Below are 19,791 nucleotides of genomic sequence, written 5' to 3'. Positions count from 1 at the left end.
AGTGATAATCTCCTGGTAATAAAATCTTCATTGTAAGTAAACAGCACACATCCGGATAAGTGACAAAGTGCTGAACTCAGTGTTTTAACCCCAACATTATGCAGTTTTACAATTATATAGCAAAAATATGATGACAGACTACCTTTAAAAAAAAAAAAAAAAAGTTAAAAACTGTGGATCTTGCTAAAATTCTTCCAGTATCACAGGTGTCCCTTTCTTCACTCATCTAGCTGTGGACCAGGTTCAACAAATCCACTTTTGAGCAAACACTCAAAATGGTTTGTCTAAAGTAGGCTGGCTGACTGATTACAGTAGCTAAGCCAGCTCCCTTCTCTGTCATGAACATGTCAAGTAGAAGCTGGAAGAGGAACTGCCGGATGCGAAGACTGGAGTAGATAATGTTTAGATTCGGGTAGCTATGGAAACAGGTCGGCTAACAAAGATTCCCCTTCTTAAAACTTTAATATAGTAAAATCACATTTAAAATTAATCCGTATATAACACATTAATTGAAAATCAGACACAATACGTTATTATATAAAAAAAGATTCTAGTGCACAGGTAATAGGTAGTGCACAGGAGGGAGGACTTCTAGGGTGTGATCACTATTTTTCCTCCTGACAGTGGTGGTCAACACCCTAGATTTCGATATGGCACCCCCACTCACCATCGATTATCCCTAGTGTCCCATGACTCACCCTACAAGATAGTGAGAAAATAAAAAAAAAAAAAAAAAAAAGAAAAGTATCCATGGCCGTATAAAGTGCATCAAGTGCTTCACAATGAGAAAATCAGGGGAGTGAACCAAAACTACTTATCCAAATGCTTGATAAAAGAACCCATGCCTCGACGCATTTTGCCCTTCAGTTCATCAGGAGGCTGATGCAATCTTTGTGTCACTCATGCCACGATAGCGAGATGGTCCTAAAGGACCCATCCCAACCAGGTCCCTTTTTATAGTGTGCCCATTTCTTAACTCCACACCTCCATTATAGTCAATTACTTCCGGGTAAAGCCCCTCCAATGTACTCTCATGGACTTACAGAATAGATCTAATTCATGCAAAACACCTTATAGGTACATCCCCATCTCACGGTGGCATATTTAGATATATAGATAGAGAGATATATATAGATAGAGATATATCTCTATCTAGATTATCTATATCTATCTATATAATTGCCTTATTCTGACTGTCTGGCTCCAAAATTGTGTCCTTACAGTGACAACCGTCGGATTGGCCGCTGGGCTCGGCCTGGCCCCACCCCTCCACACGGATTGGCCGCTCAGCCTGGCCCCGCCCCCACATGGATTAACCGTTTAGCCAGGCCCGCCCCCGCAAACGATGCCCGCTAGGCCATGCCCCCCACACGCTATGCCCGCTCGGCCACGCCCCCTCACGCTATGCCCGGTCGGCCATGCCCCCTCACGCTATGCCCGGTCGGCCACGCCCCCCACACATGGGGGAGAGGTGTACAGGTGCCCAAAGACAACTCCTCCCATTATACTCCTTTCCCCAGGACTACTCCTCCCATTATAATCCTCCTATTATACTCTTCTCCGAGGGGTTCGCAGCATGGGGGATGGATCACGATGGGGAGTGCAGCATGGGGGATGGAGCACGATGGGGGGGTGCAGCATGGGGGGTGGATCATGATGGGGGTGCACACCTCCCCCCAAAACACACACACACAAACGCTACAGACACACAGCGCTCCACAAACAATGCAACACACATACAACACCGCTCTCACACCTCCCACGCCCAGACAACACCCAGAACATTTACAGCGCCCTAAGCAAACACTGGCAACTGCACACAACAACACACATATACATATACATTAGATAGAATATATATATATATATATATATATAGATAGATAGATAGATAATATATATATATAATCTATCTATCTATCTATAGATAGATAGATAGATATAATATATATATATCTATCTATATATATTCTATCTAATGTATATGTATATGTGTGTTGTTGTGTGCAGTTGCCAGTGTTTGCTTAGGGCGCTGTAAATGTTCTGGGTGTTGTCTGGGCGTGGGAGGTGTGAGAGCGGTGTTGTATGTGTGTTGCATTGTTTGTGGAGCGCTGTGTGTCTGTAGCGTTGTGTGTGTATATATATATATATATATATATATATATATATATATATATATATATATATATATATATATATATATATATATATATATATATATATATATATATATATATATATATATATATATAATTATATATATAATTATATATATATATATATTATATTATATTATAATATACACACCCACACACACACCCACACAAACCGCGCAACACACACAACGCTACAGACACACAGCGCTCCACAAACAATGCAACACACATACAACACCGCTCTCACACCTCCCACACCCAGAACATTTACAGCGCCCTACGCAAACACTGGCAACTGCACACAACAACATTATATATATATATAATGTTGTTGTGTGCAGTTGCCAGTGTTTGCGTAGGGCGCTGTAAATGTTCTGGGTGTGGGAGGTGTGAGAGCGGTGTTGTATGTGTGTTGGTTTGTGTGTTGCATTGTTTGTGGAGCGCTGTGTGTCTGTAGCGTTGTGTGTGGTGCTGTGTGTGTTGCGCGGTTTGTGTGGGGGGTGTGTGGGTGTGTATATTATATTATATTTATATATATTATATATATACACACACACAGTTTTTTATTGATGCAGAGGTATTCCATTAGACCGTGTCACCTTAAGTATTTACTCTGAGGTAAATCGGCTCCACACATATGCATGATCAAAAATGTTAGTTACATAGCAACCGATGACATGGCTCCCACATCAACCAACGTGCCTCCTCACCACGCCATCCGTTGCCATGCCGCCGGCGACACTGAAATCAGAACTGGAAGTCATGTGCCCGGCATTTGCTCAGGCAGCCTCCTCCTCACCACGTCATCCATTAAGGCCCCTTTACACACTGCAACATCGCAAACGACATTGCTGTAACGTCACCGGTTTTGTGATGTTATAGTGACCTCCCCAATGACAATGCAGTGTGTGAAACACATCAGAGACCTGGCCCCTGCTGTGAAGTTGCTGATCGCTACAAATCGTTCAGGACCATTCTTTGGTCCTTTGTTTCCCGCTGTGCAGCAAAGTTTTAGTGTGTAAAGGGGACTTTACAGCGACTTCGTTAGTGACTTCCCTTTCAAAAAGCTGCTTTACAACGTCCCCAATGACTAGCTAGGTCGTTCTGCAGGTCCGGATCGCTGTTGAGTCGTTGGCCAGGTCTGCCTGTTTGACAGCTCACCAGCGACTCACCAGACACTTTGTAGCGATCCCGGCCAGGTTGGGATCGCTGGTGGGATTGCTAGAAAGTTTCAGTGTGTAAAGGGGCCTTTACCATGCTGCCGGTGACGCTGCAATCAGGAGCCGATTGACGATCGGCTCCTGATTGGATTTTAAAGGAAACCTGTCAGGTGCAATATGTACCCAGAAAAACGAGCAGTTCTGAGTACATATTGCTAATCCCTGCATCTAGTAGCATAGATAAAGGGTTCTTTAGAAAAAGTATTTCTAAAGATCGTATATTACATGCTAATGGGGCCAGGGACTAGTTGCAAGGGCGTGAGTTCTCTTGGCTAGTTGTCTGTTCGCATGTTCTGCTAAAATAAAATACTTTACCTATGCTAGTGTATACAGGGACGGTTAGGCAGGGATTAGCAATATACACCCAGAACTGCTCATAGATCTGGGTGCCTATTGCCCCTGACAGGTTCTCTTTAAATATGATTTCATAAAGTAAAGTTTTAAGAAGGGAATTTGTTAGCCATGCTTTATGATCCTTCTACAGTTTCAGCTATATTAATAGAAGCATACTAGTAAGTTTGATACCTTATTATATAATAATTATAATATTTATTCATTTACATAGTGCTGTTAATTCCACAGCACTTTACATGCATCAGTGACACTGCCCCCATTGGGGCTCACAATCTAGGTTCCCTATCAGTATGTTTTATGTGTAGACATTTTAGACCTTCACATACAGGCGCTGCAGAACACCAGGTAAAGCCTAACATAGGTTTGCCTATATTGAAACGCTCCACCCTAAACATGGGTATTGTTCTCACAAGAGGCCTAAATGGTTCCCCTATGTCTGTGCAAAATGGAACTAAACTGTAGGCTATAAAGTAATAGTAAAAACTACCAAACCAAAAAAAAACAAAAAACAAAAAAAAAACAGCCTATTGCACAGAAATGCAGTGACGAATGGACTTCTTCCATTAATATCCTCCATTGTAATGCACTAGAACAAGTCATAAAACCAAACTGATCAAAAAAGCACAGCACATTAATAAGGGCATCCCAAGTCATACTTCCCACAACCAACTTTTCATCCATTTCTTGATCTTGGCAGACCTAGGTGTATTGGGAATATATTGGAATATAGCCAAGGAGGAAAGTTCCCATGACTCATGTTAAGTTAACAGGACATTTTTGTTTCTTGCAGTATATTTTTAAAAAGCCGTAATTTATCCTCATTTAACAGTAGTATTTAGACCTGAACATTCACATATCTGTTTGAAGAACAACGCAGTCTGACTCCACTAACATACTTGGAAAACTCTAACAAGAAAAGTTATTCATAACATCACAGACAGCCATAACACCGTTCATTATGAAAGCCATTCTGTCTCCCAAAAGATCTTTATTGCCTTGTACAATCCTACACTTGGTAGAGGGTATATACACTCAGACAGTGAAATGATGGATTCTGTCATGGCAGCGAAAACTAGCCACACATAATACAGCATGTGTGGCCCGTCAACTTGCGCAATGTTGATGAAAGAGGCTTCAATCAAAGCAGTCCATTGATTTATCCAGATTCTGTCTAATAGGTGTGGTAATGAACCCTTAGTATCTAAACCATTGCAACGACGGCATTTTGTTTTTATTAAAATACTATTCTTTGAGCTAAAAAAGATTTTTTTTGTGGTGGGTAGTAGGGACCAAGTGTCAAGAATCACATCATAGAATCAGTCAATGAGGAGAAAGTTGGTAAAAACGATGGTCTGCATGTCAAACTATATATGGCTAGATGTATCTACTGGTGAGAACATTTGGACCCAAACATAACCATAGAAGGTTTTTTAGAATTGGTGGCTTAGTTTATTTGCTTTATTGAGATGTTCTTGTTCCCGTTTCTTCCATGACGACAACTAATGATGCATGGAGTATGGATTGCTAGTGTAAAAAAAACAGAACTGGTTGGGAATAGAGGGTTTAAAAATTATTTGGCAGGATGGTGGCTCAGTGGTTATCACTAGTGCTGGAGTCCTGGGTTCAATCCCCATCAAGCAGTTCTTCTTCCCCGAATTTACTTGGGTTTTCTCCGGATTCTCCAGTTTCCTGACACACTCCAAAGATCATAGTGATAGGGAATTTAAATTGTCCGCCCCAATGGGGACAGTGATAATGGCTATAAAGAGATGTGGAAAATGATGGCGCTATATAAAAGTACCATATTTTTTTTTTTATAAAACGAAAAAGACACCCCAGATTAGAAGATGCACCCAAATTTAAAGAAAATAAAATTTAGGAAAAAAATTTTGGGGTCTGTCTTAAGGGTACTTTACATGCTGCGACATCGCTAGCGATCTCGTTAGCGATGTGAAATTCTAGATTGCAAGTGCGATCTTTCGAGATCGCACATGCGTAAAATGACCTATGTGCGATCTCGAAAGATCGCACTTGCGATCTAGAATTTCACATCGCTAATGAGATCGCTAGCGATGTCGCAGCATGTAAAAGTAGCCTTTATAGTTCGGTAGGGTCTTAAGCGGGCTTTACACGCTACGATATATCTAACGAGATGTTGGCGGGGTCACGTCGTAAGTGACGCACATCCGGCATGGTTAGTGATATCGTAGCGTGTGACAGCTATGAACGAGCAGAAATACTCACCTTCTCGTTCATCGCTGACACGTCGCTCATTTTCTAAAAATTGCACGTCCTGTTATTCGTACCCGGGGCAGCACACATCGCTCCGTGTGACACCCCTGGAATGATGAACTGCAGCTTACCTGCGGCCGCCGGCAAAGCTGAAGGAAGGTGGTGGGCGGGATGTTTACGTCCCGCTCATCTGATCCTCCACTTCGTGACGTCGCTGTGACGCCGAATGTTCCTCCCCCTTCAGGAAGTGGATGTTCGCCGCCCACAGCGGTCGTTCGGGGGGCAAGTACGTATGACGGGGGGGGGGGGGGGGGGGAGGGGGTTACAGCATTGTGCGACACGGGCAAGAAGTTACCCGTGCCGCACCAACGATGGGAGCGGGTGCGATCGCAAGTGCGATCACACGATACATTATAACGTGTAAAGCAGCCTTTACTGGAGGTGGGAGGGTAGCAGTGGTGGTGGAGCGGGGGGGGGGGGGGAGGGTGATAAGAGCCTGGAGTGGTGATGGAGTAGGGAGATTCTGCAGGCATTGCTGCAGGTGTCCCAGGTGCTGTGAGGCAGCTGGAACATCCAGAAGCAGTTGGTGGTGTGTGCTTCAAAGAAATGGAAAGTCGGCACATGCGCCGATTGAGCTATAGGCTCAATGACAAGCAGAGATCTCATCTGCGCATCTGTGGTTCTGTGGTACCCAGGGGGCAGGGGGGGGTTAATTTGATGCGGGGAGGTTTACGTGTGGCTCTGCCTGGCTTCGTGCCCCGAGGTGTCCACAATAAAGAGGGATAGGAGGGGATAATGGGGGTTGTTGTCGTGATGCTACCTGCGGTACACGGCCAGGGATTAGTCGCCGCTGCTGTCCCTATCCTCTGGGGTGGATGTTAGTAGCAGCAAAAATGGTTTTGCTCCCCACAGGTGGAGCGGGCCTCGGGGAGGATGATGAGGGAAGTAGTAATGGTGGCGGCGGCAGTTGGCACCGAAGCGCGGGGCGCCGGTAATAAGAATCCGAGTCGGCTGCTGCGATTCCAGGTGTTTTTACTCATTCATATGCCGCTCACCGGGAAGTACTGATCACCCGGTGTGATGGGCCCAGTCGACCTCGGATAAGTTGAAAGAAGCCATCGGTTTTTGGAAAGTGTCCTTTCTAAGAGTTGCCCCTCCAGTAGTGAGGAACCCAGGCTGAGTGTTTCGCTCCAAGCCTCAGGCCCCGTGAAAGAAGAAAAAGGAAGAAGATGGTGGTGGTGGTGTTGTGTCGCCAGAACTGATGTCCCGGCTAGACTGACTGAAGGTTGTGTAAAGTTGCTCCTACTTCTACCCCAAGTGGAACCCGTCCCCCAGGTGGTTGTCCTAGTGACCGGGAAAGTCCCAAGTTTCGTGTTGGCCAACCCCCCTTCCTACCCTAGTCCAGCTCCCCAGTGAAAATGCTCCTAAGCTGTATGTCAAGTGTGAATGTGAACACCGGTGATTAACCCCCTCCTTACCGAGGCGAATACCGCACCTTAAATGAGGTGCAGTACTCTGGAGACTGTAGAAGCAGGGGCTCCACACATGTGCCATTTTCCTCAAGTCTCCTGCTGGGAGATCAATGGATCGTAAGCAGCACATGCGCAGATTAGATCTTTTGCAGACAGCTCTATCTGCGCATTTGCCAGTGCTGGACGCCATTATTTGAAGCCCACACCTCCGACATTTTCAGGATGGCAGCCCCTGTCTCACCACCCACAGCAAGCACCAGTACTGGCTGCAGCATAGCCCACTGCCCGCAGCACAAAGCACCGCCCGCAGAATTGCCTTTGCCTCCTGTGACTCCTCTCCACCACCCCCGGTGAGCTACAATTGGATTATAAGACGCACCCTTCATTTTTCTCCCAAATTTTTGGGAGGAAACATGCATCTTATAATCCGAAAAATACAGTATGCATTAATTATAATATTATACAGAAGGCCATAATAGGGCCAATATTTTATTTAATGATAAAAGTTCAATTAATAACTGCATAGGAACTCTATTATGCTCTTGAAAGAAAACACAAGAGCAGAGTCTCTTATCTAGTTCACAACTCGATCAATACTTCCACTATTTGTTTATTGACTTCCTCATTTTTTTTGATTGCCCTTTAGTTTTCGTTCTCAGTAAGCATGACAAAGGGATTCAATAATATATAGGTCTATAGGTCACTTTCTGCGGATCCATCAACATGTCTGTTTCTACCTTCTTGGCTATCCTTTGCCACTATATCAATCATGTAAAATTTCCCTTCATAAATAAATGATCGGAGTAAATTCTACAGCACAAAGTAGGTCTACAGTGAATTCCTCCAAACAGATTGCCATGTTTCTATGCATTTTAAAGAGGGAATACCCGATAGCAGCACATTAGGTCAGTGCCTATTCTTAATATGTCCTCTGAGGCCTAATTTCTTAAAACGGAATTTCTTAAAATGAGGAGGAAGTTGACACAAGTCCTCATAAAAATCATAACTGGCTACAACCACTTTTCGATAAATCCACTTAAAGTAGCCATTTGACACACTCTACTGAGGAGAGGACTTTTGTCAATTAATCTGGGCAGATAACAGCTGTAACAAGAATCTTTCTCTGGCCTGTGTGTGAAATATACAGATAGACCATTGATGTCCATGGACACTATGTAATATTCAAAATTCCTCAGTGGGGGCACTACAGGGAAATTGAACACTTGAGGGCAGGTATCACTACAGATTATAGCGGATGACAGGGGACCCTGGTATTTGCGAGACCCATCTAATAAGAAGGATTGTCCAAAGACGACAAACCCTAATGGAATCCAGTATCTAACAAAAAGCCTACATTGACTTCAATGCAAGTTTAAAGAAGATATTTCAGTATTATAAATTTAACATTAGAAGGTTTATACGATCGTTGTTAGTTTATTCCCTAAATTGGAATAAGTCACATTCTTCGTGAAGTTCACCAACATTAAGGATGGACTTCCCTAAAGACAAGGTTTTCTGCGAAGCCATCATTCAATAGTACAATTTATAAAATTTAATGGCAAATTCTAAAATTCCTGCAAAGAGACACCATGAAAAAGATGCCTATAGAGAGATGTATGAATACTAATCCTTGGGCCTGTTTCATACTGAAGACAGTGGGTCAAATCGGATCATATTGTCTGGATCAGCCTTCGAGCTTGTCTTAAACATAACCACATTATACATGTCTATGAGGATGTCCAGTCCGGGGCAGGAGCCTCGAGGACAAGGCTCCTGGAGGATTGTGGATCGTACACAGAGAATGTCAGATGGATGAAAGCAGTCTTATACAGAGATATTATGCAATAATTCTGATAGTTTACTTACGTGGTTAAAGATTACTGTCAACAGGGAATAATTTCTTTACAAAGATCATGATTTTGCCATAATTCATGGACTTCCAGCAAATAGAGCTTAATGTTTTTGTGTGTCCTAAAGTCAGAAAAGAAAAATATATATATATATATATATATATATATATATATATATATATATATATATATATATATATATATATATATATATATATATATATATATATATATGTTAGAAAAAAGGAGAAGACAAGACTATAAATTTATGGCCATATTCATACAGGCAAAATATATATCTTTGTACCGTGTTAGCCAGTAGAGATAAAAAATTGGTTAAAGGAACTGAGAGTCCTCAGTAGTTGATTCCTTTTAATGGCTAACTGAAAAGATGCTGTCGAGCTTGCTATTACCATCTTTTCAGTTAGCCATTAAAAAAAAAAAAAAAAAAAGGGCATCAACCACTGAGGACTTCAGTTTAACAATTTTTTGGCCACATTCACACATCCATCCCCATTGCAACACGTTTTCTATGCGTGTATTTGACACATCCATTTTTACTGTAAAAAAAAAAAAAACACAACAAAACACCCTTTAAACTGATACTTTTTGTATTAACCTAAAATACACTGCTGCAAACGTATGTCAAATACGTATCTGTTTGTACACATTTATTTTTTGAACCTTTTTTAATAGGATGCAAAAAGAAAATGCAGTCTTCTACAAGTTTTTATTCTTTAAAAAGTTGGATAAAAAAAAAAAAGATTGGAATTTAAAAAACAACTATCTGGTGAAGATGAATGCAAATGTATTACCATAATTTCTCTTTTCTTTAATTCCCATATTCAAGGTTTTTTTTTTCCAGAAAAATAGTCATGATCAGACACTCCATGTCATACATCAATAAAGAACCATTTCTCTCCGACAGATCATCTGTTTTACATTAAATTTTTTCCCATCTGTTTTCAAAAACTTAAAGAGGTAAACTGTCTGGACTTTTTTGCATTGGCTCTTAACAATACATCAGTTAGAAATAGATATTCATTTTCAGCTGTTTTAGATGGATCATCATAGACTTGAATGGATGAGCCAGATCCACAAAAAGGCATGGAAATAGGACAAGGTCCGAGTGTCACAAAACAGACAAAGATCTATGAAAGAACCACTCCAGCGGGTTTTTTTTTTTTCAGTGATTTCAGCCCTGGAATGGCGCTTTAAATGTAGGTCCCCTGTCTTATATTCACCATCCAGCAGCTTCATATTTTATGAATGCCGCTTTGGTTGGTCTTCTGCACTTTGACTTGCCAGCTGCTCCAGTGTTTCATGGAGCATGTCGGAGTACATGTGACGCCACTGGACTATCAGTTCGTCACAGTGTATTGCACAATCCACCTCCCTCTAGGTTATGGCTCCCTAACCAAATTGTAGTGCCTACAACAGCAAATCAAATCCTAGATACACCAGTGGACAGCTTGAGTGGAATAGAGTCGCCCACCTGGGGGGGTCAGGGAGGGGAGGAGAGGAGTGTAGTTAGAGTAGTTTGTAGTTGAGGAGTGAGCTAGCGAGTGGTGGTGAGAGTAGCCTTCAAGCTGTGAGGAGGTCGGGAGTGGCGGACTCCCATAAGGAAACTGTCTAGTTTGCAGACAATGGTCTGGGCCTTGAGGAGTCGGACCCCAGGTCGCAAAGGGATCGTGGCAAGGGGCTCGGATCTGTCGAGCAGGACAGCTGGCGGCCTTGCACCATCACCGGTCCAGGACTGAGGCACGAACGGGGTACGTGGACCCTAGGTCGGGGGGAGTAGCTGCATGCAACCCGATAATTTACCCGTGGAGAACGGAGCCTTCAAGATTCATTCCCAACCAAAATCGGGGCACTAGTGCAACGAGGGGGATAGGACTTTCCATCCAAAACGGTCCAGAAAATCCCAAGAGTGAGCCCTGAGAACAAGCTCCCACACTTCGCCACAGTTGGGAGCGGGACCCAGCAAGTTCCACACTACCAGAGAAGTAAAAGTTAGTGCCAGGAGGCAGGTCACGGATCACTAGGCAGCCCCATGTGGGACGGGACCCGAACTAGCTCCCCTCAGCGGCAGCGGTGTCCAGAGACTTGTTTACTTGGTTGTCGATGTCTGCTTAATGGACTGCGGGAGTACAAGAGTGACCCCTGCATGCCACGGCCTTATCCCCACACCGAGTCTCGGGGCATTTCCCCCTACCCGTGGAGGGTTCCAACACCTTGCTGCCCCGTTCCATCATTCCCGGGTACTCCCAACCACAGCGGTAATACTCCTAATTACCACACACCACGGGTGGCATCACGAACTCTATAATCCCTTGTAAATACCCCCTTCATTTGAGTGGCCGCACGACCCCCGGGGCCCAAAGACCCTTGAGCCACTGAGAACCCGGATCTGAGCAGCTCGGCTGCTTCCACAGGGGTGGCACATACACACTTCAATACAAGACTATGAAAGCCTTGTTCCAGGGAGCTTGTGACATCCCATATTTTTCGGATTATAAGACACTTCTCCTTCTCCCCCCCCCCCCCAAAACTGGGAGTAAAATGGGGGTGCAGTTTATAATCCAGATATGGCTTACTGGGGCACCGGTGGTGGAGCGGAGTCACAGGAGGCAGGGTCAGCAGTACTAAGGGCTTGGAGGAGGAGTCACTGAAGTGGAGCAGCTCAAGAGGGTCAGCGATACTGCGGGCTCAGGGGTGTCGTGGCAGCAGGCGCTATTGATCTGCAAGCGGGCTGTGGGCTCCATTCAACTGCAAGCAGTTGATGAGATGGACTTCAAGAAAATGGCAGCATAGGCGGTGCATGCGCAGATTGGCCTTCGCGGCCATTTTCCTAAAGTAAATCGCATCAATCAGCTCATGCGCCACTTTTTCAAGTCTATCGCGGCAACAGCCGGCGATTCAATGGAGCACACAGCCTGCCGGCAGCTCAATGGTGCCCGCCGCATCACCAACCCTCCGTCCTGTAACCCTTCTAAGCTATGACACCTCCTCCTCTGCACACCTCCTCCTCTGGGCCCACAGAATTGCCGACCCTGCCTCATGTGACCTTCAAGAGGCGCTCCACCACCACCGCTCCCACCAGCAAGATATTAAAAGATGCATTAGGCTTATAAGACGACCCTCATTTTAACATTAAAAAATATTTTTTCCCCATTTTGCTCCTCTAAATTTGGGGTGCGTCTTATAGTCCAGTGCGTCTTCTAAAACAAAAAATACAGTAACTTCTGACTTCTAGACAGTCAGAACTTTGTCACAAAATGGCGCAACAAGATGAGAAAACACAGATAAAAAGTGAAGACACCAGAGGGTGAGTATATTATTATGGGCAAGGACCTTAGATTAAAGGCACAAGTGGTTTAATAGTAATATATAATATATTTATATATCTGAATGACTCCATTACACCCTGTGGGAATATAAATCTATAGCTATGTGCACACAGTTTCTGATCTTAAAAATAAATAAATATATAATATGAGTGGGAACTCTCCAAATCCTCCTCCAAATCTCAAAAACCTTGAGTTTCTGTGAAAGTGTAAATAGCCTAAGGGGTAGTTTGATTTCAACACATAAAAACATTATGCATAATGTATGCTAGATTTTAATGGATATAAATACAGAGAAAATATTTTTAGCTCTATTCTAGCTTTGTTAGTGTATAATTTTAAATCAAGTGGCTTATTATTATTATTATGAAAGAAAGTAGTAGATTAATTGTTCATCTCAAAGTGATCCTTCTTTAATAAATAACAAATGTCTGTTTCATTAGATTACCAAAAAATGCACTAAACATCCATTATTGTAAAATAGGTAATAACTAGGGATGAGCGAATAACTCAAATATTCGGCTTCACGAATATCCGACGAATAGGTTGCCACTATGCGAATATTCGATGTGCAATATAAGTCTATCGGAAGCCCGAATAGTTGTTATTCGGGTTTCCCATAGACTTACATTGCACATCGAATATTCGCGAATAGTCGAATAGTGGCGACATTCGGAGAATATTCACGAAGCCAAATATTTGCGGTATTCGATCATCTCTAGTAATAAGTAAATCATATTTCTATTTCACCCTAAATAAATCAGTATTTTCATCTCAGATACTTTGTCCCTGAATGACCCTGATATTAGAATTATAACTCAGATACAGCTAGAAAGTAAAAAAAAAACTAAAAACAAAATATGTTTTTGTACAGTAGTTAAAGCAGAATACAAAAGCTAGAACATTTCTCCATCAAAGCAAGCACCTTAAAACGTCTGTCATCCTAAGGGCAAAGTCTGAGTTCTCAATGTCATGAGAAATATGCACTCTTTTAGATATAGGATTTTTTTTTCTATTATTACAGTATTCTAATTTTGATCTTTGAGACCGAAAGGTTTGTCCAGTTAAATAAAATATGGCTCCGATCCATAGAATAGATGATAAATTACTGATTGGTGTGGGTCCCAATAGTCAAATCTCCACAATTCAGCAAGGGTCCTAATAGTCAAATCTCCACAATTCAGCAAGTTATCACTAGGACAGATGATGCTTGTTTTTACCAAAGAAACCCTTAAAACTGGGGACATTTCAGAATTTCTAAGCAGAAGTTGTCAGCAGAGCTGCCCTCCTTAGAAACTGAAGGTGGGATCTACACTGTCTACTGAGTATCTTAAAGCACCACTCTAGCATTTTGTTTATTTTCAGCACTGTAGTGGTGGTTTAAATCTAAGTCCCCTGCCCCGTCTTATACTTAGGGGTACTTTACACGCTGCGACATCGCTAGCATTTGCTAGCGATGTCGAGCGCGATTGAACCCGCCCCCGTCGCACGGCTAATATGTGGTGATAATTGCCGTAGTGAACATTATCGCTACGGCAGCGTCACACGCACATACCTGCTCTGCGATGTCGCTGTGATCAGCGAACCGCCTCCTTTCTCAGGGGGCGGTTCTTCAGCGTCACTGAAACGCCGCCCAATAGAAAAGGAGGGGAGGAGATGAGCGGCCGGAACATGCCACCCACCTCCTTCCTTCCTCCTTTTCCGGTGGACGGAGGTAAGGAGATGTTTGTCGTTCTAGCGGTGTCACACATAGCGATGTGTGCTGCCGCAGGAACGATAATCGTACCTGCAGCAGCACCTATATTATGGAAATGAAGGACGTGTCAAAGAGCAACGATTTTGCACGTTTTTGCGCTCGTGGATAGTCGCTCATTTCTGTTACACGCTGCGATGTCGCTACCGGCGCCGGATGTGCGTCACTAATGACGTGACCTTGACGATATATTGGCAGTGATGACGCAGCGTGTAATGTACCCTTATTCTCCGGCATCTTCACCTTTTTTTTTTGGCACCGCTCCAGTCCTGTGGCACCATCTTGTGCTCGCAACTTCTGACTGGCTGGAAGTCAGAGGTTATGTCACAAGGGCTTAATACAAGTCTATGAGGACTTGAATGAGGCCAGAAAAAGGCTCTCAAAGTTGTATTGAGTTGTGCCCTCTAGGGTGCTCCATGAAACAGAGCTGCCATCGGTTCAGAAGTTGCTGAACACTATGGGACAGAAATAGAATTTTAAGCTACTAGAAGTTGAATATATACTACAGTGGGCATGGGACTTGGATTTAAAGACACACTCCAACTAAGCAACACACAAAAATCAATAATAGAAACCATACTGGAGAGAAGCTCTAGAGGGAATCTAAAGGACAGCATGAAGTGGGGGATAAACAACAGATTTTAGCTATTATGTGTTTTATGAGGATGTATTCTGTTTAATTGCAATGATTGGTTTACAACCAGGAGCCTATTACTGGAACTACATCAGTTACACCAGCAAGTGCCCTAGTCTGACCATAATCCCTCCTGTGATAAGCAGTTCACTGTCAATAGACAATGCATATGGAGAACTATGGTGTGGCAGCTTTCTCAGCTAGGCTACTACATCTAAGAAGTCTGATTGTATCACAACTGCTTCACCCAGTAAGCTAAGTGATAAATTATTAGAATTAGGGTCTCTTTGCCTATATCATTCTGCTCTCAAATGAGGTAGCAAAAACCTGCTGACAGATTCCCTTTAACAGCCCCCAAACACATTAGGCTGATGTTGAACGCACCTACTGATATTGAAGGGATTGGCCGACAATATAATGTGTAAGTTGTCACCAGCCAACTTATTGTTCAGGGAGATGTAAATCGGACATGCCCAGTTTTGGACTGCTCATTGCCTTGTTTTCCCAGAAATAAGCTGCCATCCGGTATGTCTGCTGGTAGCTTTGTCAGAGAACACAGGAGAGCTTGGCCGAATGAGTGCTCCTGTTTATGGAGACTCCACTGAGATAGCAGTCGGCCGAGTCATCAACTGAAGCATATAATGTGCACAGCCGGCTTTAGTCTCAAGAGAGCAGCCTTTGGATAAGCTCAGCTATAGCTTCATGTTAATTATCAATGTGAGTCTCGGCATCCAGATCCTCAATTGCTGAAAACTTAAACTGATATTACATTTTAAATGTTTTGTAGAAGTGTAGTAAGCTTCTAAAACGAAAAAAAATCCATTCTTAGTTAAACTGATATATTGGCTGTTGCCTTGTGCAGGAGCTTCAAAGGCAACACATGATACAGGAGTACAAAGACACCAAAGACAGATGTCTTATAATGTATAATGCATTGCCTTTGCCGGGAGTGTTCCTTTAAACAGAAACTAAATATTAGTTTTATCATCATATAGAGTAATATGTTATTAATCTACAATCAATTATTTCATTTTGGTTAGAAATAATTATATATATGTACTATTTAAAGAAGCTCCCAGTTGAGGACTAGTGAGGTTCTACCCTGGTTAGAGCCTGTTTGTGCTCTGCTCTGCAGGGAGCAGTGCACAACGATGTAGGAAATCTTCAGTTTCTTGGCAATTTCTAGCATGGAATATCCTTCATTTCTAAGAACAAGAATAGACTGTCGAGTTTCACATGAAAGGTCTTTTTCTGGCCACTTTGAGAGTTTAATGGAACCAACAAATTTAATGCTTCAGATTCTCAATTCGCTCATAGGAAAGTCAGTTTTATAGCTTCTCTAATCAGCAAAACTGTTTTCAGCTGTGCTAACATACTTGCACAAGGGTTTTCAAGAGATTTCTAAACATCCATTAGCCTTCTAACACAGTTAGCAAACACAATGTACCATGAGAACACTGGAGTGGTGGTTATTGGAAATGGGCCTCTATACACTTATGTACATATTGCATTAAAAAAAACAAAAAAAAAATGTTTGAAGCTAGAATAGTCATATAGAGTGTATTTGTTTAATTTACTTAACGTTAGCTTCATTGAAAAAAAAAAATGTGCTTTTCTTTCAAAAATAAGGAAATATTTAAGTGACCCTAAACGTTTGAACTGTAGTTTGTATATATGGTTCACTTTTCCCCCCAGAAATTACAATAAGAACTGCAACTAAATTTTCAATACATTAGATTCTGGAAAGTTTTATTCCATTGATCTGGATGTACTATTCAAGGTGTCTGCCTTAGTGATAAACTGTTTTATTAACAAGTGCACTGTGCTGTAAAAGGTGTCTGGATTTTAATTATATAAATCTGTTTATAATGTGACCGGCTCCCTCTTGAGTTAGTGCAGCCAAGCTAAACATTTAAGTGATGTTTATAGGTTACACTTAGCAATTTTCCTTGAAAACATATACCTCCCACATGGAGGTGTCAATATACCTCGCTGTAAATGTTAAATAAATACATCTGATATTTTTACAATTCAAACAGCTTTGATGTTCCTTATTCCAGTGTAAAACACATAATATATCATATGGGAACTATTATATTTCATAAGATAGTTTGTGGTCTTCAGAGAACTTGGGAGAATATTTTCAGTAATTTTCCATTAAATGAATCTGTCACAAAAATGCAAATTTTGTATGTTTTTTTTGTTTAATTCTTGTTTAAATATAAAAATGCTGTACAAAAGTAATTGCTTTCATATATTGCAAAATGATCTGACTGAATAATACGCCTGTATCCCATTCAAAGTGGCTGCTTATAAATATTTGACGGCTCCAATGTTACATTGGTGGGAAAAAAAAAAAAAAAAAAAAAAAAAACCTACTGTATTTTTCGGACGCAACAGACTAAGACGCACCCAGGTTTTAGAGGTGTAAAATAGTGAAAAAAAAATTTGACGCAAAGAATGTGGTAAAATATTTAATAAGCTAGAAAACTTACTGTAATATTTCACCAATGTAACAGTAAACAACTCAACAGCGGCAAACTAGGGAAATGGGATTAACCCCTTTAAGGAAAACTATAACTCCAAGCATGTCCTGTATGGCATGCTTGAAGTTCCAGTTCAGCACAGTAATGTGATTTTTCCTCTAAGGTACGGTACTTTATTAGGAAGGGGGGGGGGGGGGGGACTTCTAGTTTATTGCACTGTAACTTCTTAGGCTATGTTCACACTTCTGGGGTGTTTTTGCATCAGTCACCTGCATTGCTTGACGCTTGTGACTGATGTGTTGTACAACGGGTGACAAAAATGGTCATGAGAAAGTGGATTCCGTTGGGGAAATGCTTTCAGTATAAAAAAAAAACTAGAGAGAGCGATCAGCTGATCGTTCACAATGAGAGAGAAGGAGAGAGCGAGCGAGAGCGAGCGATTTGAATCATTAAAGGGAACCTGTCATCAGAAATTTAGCTATAAAGCTAAAAGTTCCCCCCTCTGCAGCTCCTGGGCTGCATTCTAGGAAGCTTCCTATAGATTTTGTGTCACCTTTTATCCCAAAATAAACACTTTATAAACTGGTACCTTTTCGTATGTAAATTTCTTAATTTTCCATGTGGGCGGGCTGTCTGATGTACGTTGCTGTTCCTCCATCATATTTATGCCGCCCCCGAACGCTGAATTTGAAAGTTCAGGACACCGCCCCTGGGTGCCCGTGGTCCAGCGCATGCGCTGTTCCACTGTAGCGGTGCCGTGCACTGTGTGCACGTGCGACCGCTGTGACGCTTTGCGCGGTCACGAGGTTATGGGCGGCGCTGTTAGTGTCATCAGTAAGTGCCGCCCATAACCTCGTGACCTCGTGCTGAGCATGATGGGAAGGAGGGGACGTCCGGGCATCATTCATCCAGCGCTTGCGCATAACGCTGGAGGAATAGGGGAAAGTGCGGTCACGAGGTTATGGGCGGCACTTACTGATGACACTAACAGCGCCGCCCATAACCTCGTGCCCGCGCAAAGCGTCACAGCGGTCGCACGTGCACACAGTGCACGGCACCGCTACAGTGGAACAGCGCATGCGCTGGACCACGGGCACCCAGGGGCGGTGTCCTGAACTTTCAAATTCAGCGTTCGGGGGCGGCATAAATATGATGGAGGAACAGCAACGTACATCAGACAGCCCGCCCACATGGAAAATTAAGAAATTTACATACGAAAAGGTACCAGTTTATAAAGTGTTTATTTTGGGATAAAAGGTGACACAAAATCTATAGGAAGCTTCCTAGAATGCAGCCCAGGAGCTGCAGAGGGGGGGAACTTTTAGCTTTATAGCTAAATTTCTGATGACAGGTTCCCTTTAACCACAGGATCTGAGCATGCACAGTGAAAAAAAGGATTCCGCTACTCAAAAAAGTTACATGCTGCGTTCCTGCCGCCCGACGGTCAGCGGATGCAACGCAAGGGCATCAGTCGCAATCCGCTGCTCATACAAGTCTATGGGAACAACGGAATCCGCTAAACAAATTGTGTTGTATATCAGAGCGGCAGATTGTGACTGATACTAAACAACGGAAATGTGAACATAGCCTTACTGGAGGTAAACCTGGCCCTGCCGCAGTGTTAGAAGCCAGGAAGTACGATGATGTAATAAAGAGGCAGGGCCAGTGGGGGGTGGGGGGGTGGAGGGCTGTGCTGTCCTGTGGCCTGGCTTTTCATTTATAGCAGCACTTCATCTGGAGGGGGAGACTGTCCATTTCATGGTCCCCAACGCATGCCCGGGCCAGGCTGACATGCTGTGGTAACTGTCCTGAGCGCAGGTTAACATGTGGTGGCGGCAGTCATTTCAGCACCAGAGTGGTGCTGATACACTAGCTGCCTCCAGCACGCTGCTCCTGCTCTGTAATAGCAGGTAGACGATCTCCCAAGCAGCTACAGTAAGCCGGCGGCTGCGGAGACACCATGTGTGCCGGCTATTACAGGAACTAAGTAATGCAGTGTCTGCTCCATATGTCCTCTCAGCACGCACTGGCTTTAGTGCTGAGAGGTGGGTCAGGGGGAAGCAGTGCATATTGGTGAGGTTAATTAGCCAGTTCATGTGGTTGCTCCATTCTTCAGCAGAGACCCTCTCCTGTCATTGTAAAGTCCAGTCCCATAAAATCATATATTCAGACTAAGACGCACCCCCCACTTTTCTCCAAAATTTGGGTGAAAATGCAGCAACTGGTGTCTGTACAGTATAGCTGACATACTGCTGCATCAGTCATGAGTGGTGCTGGCACCAAACAA

General features: G+C 43.0%; 1 protein-coding gene across 4 annotated transcripts in view; it reads right to left on the bottom strand.

Moving 5' to 3' along the window:
• Window positions 1–19,791, bottom strand: part of SULF1 (sulfatase 1) — a 189,997-nt gene that overhangs the window by 133,507 nt on the left and 36,699 nt on the right. For 2 of the 4 annotated variants that reach the window (XM_075353196.1, XM_075353199.1), the window contains exon 2: window positions 9,301–9,405. The exons of the other annotated variants lie outside the window; for them this stretch is intronic. The gene's annotated coding sequence lies outside the window, so the exon portion shown is untranslated. The remainder of the gene's footprint in view (window positions 1–9,300; window positions 9,406–19,791) is intronic. 4 annotated transcript variants of the gene reach the window in all.

The sequence above is a fragment of the Anomaloglossus baeobatrachus genome, chromosome 6 (genome assembly GCF_048569485.1).
Source record: "Anomaloglossus baeobatrachus isolate aAnoBae1 chromosome 6, aAnoBae1.hap1, whole genome shotgun sequence".
In the NCBI taxonomy this organism is placed as follows: Eukaryota; Metazoa; Chordata; class Amphibia; order Anura; family Aromobatidae; genus Anomaloglossus; species Anomaloglossus baeobatrachus.
This window is presented reverse-complemented; position numbering and strand designations above follow the sequence as displayed.